Source organism: Podarcis filfolensis (genome assembly GCF_964270895.1).
Source record: "Podarcis filfolensis genome assembly, chromosome: 15".
Classification (NCBI taxonomy): Eukaryota; Metazoa; Chordata; class Lepidosauria; order Squamata; family Lacertidae; genus Podarcis; species Podarcis filfolensis.
This window is the reverse complement of record NC_139618.1, coordinates 41,600,609-41,607,996: the sequence shown is the minus strand read 5'-3', so window position 1 is coordinate 41,607,996 and position 7,388 is coordinate 41,600,609. Positions and strand designations below refer to the sequence as shown.

At 41.1% G+C, this 7,388-nt stretch overlaps 1 long non-coding RNA gene across 1 annotated transcript in view; it reads right to left on the bottom strand.

Annotated features, from left to right (window-relative positions):
* Positions 1-462: 462 nt before the first annotated feature.
* LOC310750763 overlaps positions 463-7,388 on the bottom strand; it is a 40,821-nt gene continuing 33,895 nt past the window's right edge. The window contains exon 4 of the long non-coding RNA XR_014542243.1: positions 463-689. This is a non-coding gene — a long non-coding RNA (uncharacterized lncRNA). The remainder of the gene's footprint in view (positions 690-7,388) is intronic.

The following is a 7,388-nucleotide window of genomic DNA, read 5'->3' as shown; positions in this document are numbered from 1 at the left end:
CGCGTCCCATCAGTTAACAGGTAGTTGACAATAAAGGGCAAAACACATTAAAACAATATGCTTTTTTTAAAAAAAAGGTTATGGTAACTGATGAAGTTCTCAGATCAGGGGGCCAGGAACCAGTGACCCTCCAGATGTTCTCCTTATGCAGGCCTCAAAATGTGAGCCTGGGGAAGTTGAGCTGGCGGCTCCTCCTTCCAGCCACCATCCACGGCTATTTCAGAACATCTTGTTCTTGGTGTTATTGTTTTGTACTTTAAAGAATGTGTGTATTCCTTCCAAGACCAAAGAAATGCAATGAATGTTCTATGTGCAGTAGCAGAAGTATAGCAAAGCTGGTGATAATTGCCACTGGTTGCGTGCCGATCATGCACCCAGGTGAACTTTGGGAACATCCTTTTGTTTATATATAACCTTTTCCCATAGGTGCCAGGCCAAATGTGACTCATAAATGACAGGCTTTAAGGATCCACACACAGGCGCTATTATTATTTTTAAAGAAAATACTTGTTTCATTACTTACATCTAAGCATTGCTTAATGATGGTTGATGAGAGAGGAAGAGACACTCCAGGCTATGTGCCCTGGCGTCTGTTTGTATTCAGTTCCCCTCAAACATTTTCTAGAAGTGCAGAGAGGTATGTTGAGTGGAGAGATTTTTACTTCCAGTTCATTGGCATTTCCTTAAAGCTGAAAAAAAATATGCTAGTCAATATGTCCATATGAGAAAAATATCCATTGTCACTGGCTGATTGGACAGGGCCTCCAAACATTCTTCACACTATTTATGGGTGGAGAAATAATAATAATAATAATAATAATAATAATAATAATAATAATAATTTTTATTTATACCCCGTCCTCCCCAGCCAAGGCCGGGCTCAGGGCGGCTAACAACCAATAATAAAAATGAGTTGAATGAATACAACTTAAAAACTAGATTAAAATACAACATTAAAACATTAAACAATTAATAATAATTAATTTTTAAATATTAAAATTAAATTTTGGGGGGGAGTCTTTCACTGATTAGTCTCCAGGGGAGGCTTGGATTTCTTCAATAGCTAAGGAGTAGGAATGTAAGAAGACAGAGATTTTCATTCCAAATTGTAATTAGTACAATCAGCATTGTTTAATCTTAAATGCTGATTCATTATTTTTAATCACAAATTGCTGCAGAAATGTGAACTGAATTTAAGACTGGAAAAATGAGAAACTGAAAGAACAGAAAGAAAATAAATGGACAGTTTTGTGATGTGTACCAAACAGATCCTTAAATTCATAGGACTTTCTTTTTCTTTTTCTTTTTCTTTTTCTTTTTCTTTTTCTTTTTCTTTCCCACTTCTCAGGCCAAAACACAAGTTTCCTCCCACCATCCCACCCACCCACAGTAGCTTCCTCTTCTTCTCCCTGCCTTCCTTTGTAAAGAAACAGGAAGGCATTTTTCTAAGTAATCAAAGGCTTTTTTTCTTTTGCAGGCCAGTCAGATTCAGTTCCTGAGTGTGAATAATCTTTCCTTTGTGCAAGTGGGTGACCTCAGCAGACAATCATCAGAAAAGTAGTCTTTGAGATTAATTAATTAAGCAAAAGTAGTCACTTGAAATGTATTGTGATAAGAGTACTTTTTAAAAGTGCCTGCTGTGCTCTCATTCATTTCCTCCTTGTCTTGGTGTTCAATTGGACTTTGAGAATCTAGTAATGCATGAAAAACTAACATCCTAGTAGTGCCTGATCTTGCCTCGTGTCCATTGTACGTGTGTGTGTGTGTGCTTATATGTTTTTGTGTGTGCATTTAATTATATTTTTATTTGACAAGATTTATGGGTCAGATAAAAATATATAAATATTCATTTTAAAATACTGATAAAATAAAATGTTGAAAACAAAGTACCATAAACTTGATCAAAATTTGTATTAGGGGCTCTATCATTTCTCACATTACTTGCTTTTTTTGACCAAATAAATTGTGTATTAGTTTTCCAGTATTTCCCCAATAATAGACCAATTATAGCAATACCAATTAATACACTTTAGTTAAAGTGGCTCCCCGTGTGGTGGCTTTGATGCATTCCCGATCTTACATTTCTGTGTTCCATAGTCTTATTAATTTCAGTTACATTCCAGTTAAAATAGTAATCTCTTATACAGTAGTTGCATTCTTAGTTATTTCTATTTGTGTTAATATATTAAATAAATTTATAAAACTTCAAGTGGGGAGCTCTAGTATCATTGTTTGGTCCTATGTGTGAAAGCTGTTATGTCCTGTCAGGCGTGGAGAGTTCTCCTCTCCCTTCCGTAACTTCACAGATAAGAATTAACAAGCAGTTGATATATTTATAGTCCTTTTATTACAGCATCATGTTTCAAGCACAAATACACAGCTCTCCGCAAGGAGGGCAGTTGGCTGCTCTAAATCCTCCTTCCGACTTCTGCGGCATTTTACGTTCCAACTGGAAGTTCCTCCCTCCCCTGACTCCTTTGCTCTCTGATATGTTCGGACCTCCGAGTCCATGGTGAGGGGGTCCCCCCTACTCTCGAGTGACATCTCAACTAAGCTGTCCCCTTCCTTCTGGTTCCCTTGTCATGATCTCGTAGCTAGGTAACTCCTCCCTAAGCTGTTCAGCTTCTGCCTCTCTCTCTGCTTCTGAACACACTGTGGGCAAGGGGGGGGGCACTCTTCCCCCTCACCATCAGAGAGAAGCTGGTCTGCCATAGAATGCATTGCCCAGTCCTCGTCTTCAGACCATTCCTTGACATGTCCATGGAGGGGGAAGAGTCGCCCCCCCCCTTGTCCACAGCATGTTTAGAAGCAGAGAGAGAGATACAAAGGTTGGAAGCTCCCTATCAGGGATGCTATACTGAAATGCAGGCGTTGCATTGAACAGTGGGATGGGCCAAATGACCCCCAAGATCCCACAGCAATCTCAAAGGCAGATTCTGTTCTTTTTTTCTTTTTTCAAAAAATATTTTTATTAAGCAATTCCAACATAACAAATTATCAAACCATATAATCACGTACATTATTCCCCCTTTCTCCCCCACCCCTCTTCCATCCCTCCCTCCCCCCCCAACCAGGGACTTCCCTCAGCTCCTCTCTCTGATTTCTCTGCACATATTATTCTCTGCATGTTATAAAATTATACATATCCTCGCATTGTCTATCTATCATGTTATCAACCAATAAATTTGTGTATGTTTATTCAAAACGTGCCAAGGAGTCCAGTTCATGTTGTTGTCTGTCTTTTTTTTTTAAGTTGTTAATCAGCCCATCTGGTATGTAGATGCTCATTTTGTTGTTCTGCCTGAGGTCTCAAGTGAGTAGCCAGATGATTCAAGGCTCCTTGCAACAGCCTTCTGATAATTTTAGAGTGAATAAGCATCTCCAAATAGACTCTACTTGTGAAGCCTCTTTTTAAAAGCTCTCTGCCCACTCATTCTCTTTGTTTTCCAAAGCTTATGAAGTGAAGCACAAACAGCTAAAGCTACTAAGTATGTCTTGTAAAATGACATCACTGGTGGATGGAATGGATTGCAAACAAAAACTGTCTGCAACTGTAACCCACCTGAGCCCAATAAATTGGGGAAGTAGTGACACAAAAGATACCAGACAACATCACAAAGGAATGATATTTCAACAGCAATGAGAAAGCAATGAGCATCACTGATGCTGATGTTATTATCATTGGGTTGTCTCCAAGTAAGTCCTACTCAAAATAGATTAATAATAATAATAATAATAATAATAATAATAATAATAATAATTTATGCATGCCCCACCCATCTGGCTGGGTTTCTCCAGCCACTTCGGACCTAAGATAGCCACATTCATTAATTTTAATGGATACAATCTTGACCTCAGTTTTTCAAAATGTTCTACAGAGAACAGAGAAAACCAGTCCCTACCCACAAATCAACAATCATGTAGACGTGACATGAGAAGAAAACGGAATGTGGAGGGAAGAGGAAAGCAAGCTTTGGAGGCTTTGATCTCCTATCCCTCCAAATTTCTCTCCAGGTATCAGGGTGTGTGTCCTTTGAAATTGCCATTCTTCCATTTTAAATACAGTGGTACCTCAGGCTACAGACGCTTCAGGTTACAGACTCCGCTAACCCAGCAATAGTACTTCGGGTTAAAAACTTTGCTTCAGGATGAGAACAGAAATCATGCTCTGGCGGCACGGCGGAAGCGGGACCCCACTAGCTAAAGTGGTGCTTCAGGTTAAGAACAGTTTCAGGTAAAGAACGGACCTCTGGAACGAATTAAGTACTTAACCTGAGGTACCACTGTACTAGATCTCGCAGGAATGGAACTAAAGAGAGACAAAATATCAGGAAACAAAATAAGATGTGAGATCTCAACATAGTACTGAAAAAACGAATATCAAGTAACAATAATAATGGTAAGAATAAAGGGGGGATGTTGTAAAACAATGAAGCGAGAAAGGGTACAGATGCTTATGGGGCCCACCTGATCCCAGGGGTTGGCAACTATAGACATACCTAGTGGCCACACAAGGGAATCATCTGTAGGGATGTGATGGGTGACGGTGGAGAGAGAACATCTTAAGTTCCTACCTCCCCAAAGAATAAGCAAACTGAAAGTCGGCTTTCCTTTTAAATTTGCACTTCTCTGAATTTTGCGATGCAGTTCCTCAACCAAGGAAAGTCTACCAAGAATGCATATACAGTGATACCTCGGTTGTCAAACGTAATCCATTCCAGAAGACCGGTCGATCTCCAAAACGTTTGACAACCGAGGCGCAAAGGACGGTCGACAAAGTCAATGGAGAAAAAGGAAGAAAAGGCAGCAGAAGCCATTCGACTTCCAAGGAGCGTTCAAAAATGGAAGCAATTACTTCCAGGTTTTCGGCATTCAGGTTTGAGTTCCAAGACGCTTGAAAACTGAGGTACCACTGTACTAGGAGAAGGTTCACATAAAAATGCACATATTAATATACATATGTGTGTGTGTATGTGAATTTGTACAAATGCATTATGTTAAGGGAAGTTGCTTGCAAAAATATATGTTTGGAGAAATGCACACTAAAATGCTCCCAAATTTTTATGAGGATTTTTTAAAAGCAGTTTGCAAACTGATGGGGACATATGGCGAACTGAATTCAAGAAATTGAAATTGGCAGATTTATCCATCCTTTATTGTCAACTTATTTCTTCCCAAAGTCTCCTGATGAAGTGCTTCTACAAAGCAGAACAATATTTATTATTATTATTTATTAAATTTATATACCACCCGTCATCAAGAGATCTCAGGGAGGTTCACACATTGGAAATCCCCCCCTCAATTCTCCTTGAGTGCCAAGAGGAGCTCTGAGCAGTTGCAGCTAGCAATCAATCAATCAATCAATCAATAATTTAAAACCATCTCTCTGATCCTTCCTCAATGTTATTGATATAGCATCACTCTGAAGCAATGCCAAGTAGGGGGCCCTGGGAAATTTAAAGGGCAGCTTGCTCACTGCAGCAGCGCAGCACTCCTCTCAGTCACCACCCACATTGCAGCTGCACCCATGTCACCCTCATTTCCCAGTATGTTCTCCAGAGAAAGGGACATTTGGAGGGGAGCTGGGAAACTTTGCTGACAGCCAGTCTAAAACTGATCTAGGAAATGCTCATCTCTACCTACTTCCTCCTCCTTGACATGCAAGCTGTGTATGTCGTCAAGAAACATTTACTGCGGGGGAAGTATCCAAACATTCAATCTCCTCCCTCTAGCAGTCTGCATTTGTAGAGCATTTCAGCTATAGCACATTATGTAGGGATTCTGCATGTCTGTCTTAGCTTTCATCTCCATAAATAATAGTGGCAGCTCCAGGTTTTAGAGAGACCTTGGGAAAGATACTCACTGGGCCCTTGTCCTTTGGGAAAGGACCATAGCCCAACCATAGAGAATCTTCCGTGCATGCAGAAGTGTCTCCAGATAGAGCTAGGAAGACCCTGGAGGGCCACTGCCGGTCAGAGTAGACAACACTGAGCCAGATGAAGAAATTGTCTGACTCAGCATGAGGCAGCTTCTTATGTTCCTATTTTTCCTGAGTGGACCCACCACCCCTTCATTTTTGCTCTCACTGTCCATGCACTTGATATCTCCCCCTGGAATCAACCTGTTGTTGTTGTTGTTTAGTCGTTTAGTCGTGTCCGCCTCTTCGTGATCCCCTGGACCAGAGCACGCCAGGCCCTCCTGTCTTCCACTGCCTCCCGCAGTTTGGTCAGACTCATGTTTGTAGCTTCGAGAACACCGTCCAACCATCTCATCCTCTGTCGTCCCCTTCTCCTTGTGCCCTCCATCTTCCCCAACATCAGGGTCTTTTCCAGGGAGTCTTCTCTTCTCATAAGGTGGCCAAAGTATTGGAGCCTCAGCTTCACGATCTGTCCTTCCAGTGAGCACTCAGGGCTGATCTCCTTAAGAATGGATAGGTTTGATCTTATTGCAGTCCATGGGACTCTTAAGAGTCTCCTCCAGCACCATAATTCAAAAGCATCAATTCTTCGGCGATCAGCCTTCTTGATGGTCCAGCTCTCACTTCCATACATCACTACTGGGAAAACCATGGCTTTAACTATACGGACCTTTGTTGGTAAGGTGATGTCTCTGCTTTTTAAGATGCTGTCTAGGTTTGCCATCGTCTTTCTCCTAAGGAGCAGGCGTCTTTTAATTTCGTGACTGCTGTCACGATCTGCAGTGATCATGGAGCCCAAAAAAGTAAAATCTCTCACTGCCTCCATTTCTTCTCCTTCTATTTGCCAGGAGGTGATGGGACCAGTGGCCATGATCTTCGTTTTTTTGATGTTGAGCTTCAGACCATATTTTGCGCTCTCCTCCTTCACCCTCATTAAAAGGTTCTTTAATTCCTCCTCACTTTCTGCCATCAAGGTTGTGTCATCTGCATATCTGAGGTTGTTGATATTTCTTCCGGTGATCTTAATTCTGGCTTCAGATTCATCCAGCCCAGCCTTTCGCATGATGAATTCTGCATATAAGTTAAATAAGCAGGGAGACAATATACAGCCTTGCCGTACTCCTTTCCCAATTTTGAACCAATCAGTTGTTCCATATCCAGTTCTAACTGTAGCTTCTTGTCCCACATAGAGATTTCGCAGGAGACAGATGAGGTGATCAGACACTCCCATTTCTTTAAGAACTTGCCATAGTTTGCTGTGGTCGACACAGTCAAAGGCTTTTGCATAGTCAATGAAGCAGAAGTAGATGTCTTTCTGGAACTCTCTAGCTTTCTCCATAATCCAGCGCATGTTTGCAATTTGGTCTCTGGTTCCTCTGCCCCTTCAAAATCCAGCTTGGACTTCTGGGAGTTCTCGATCCACATACTGCTTAAGCCTGCCATGTAGAATTTTAAGCATAACCTTGCTAGC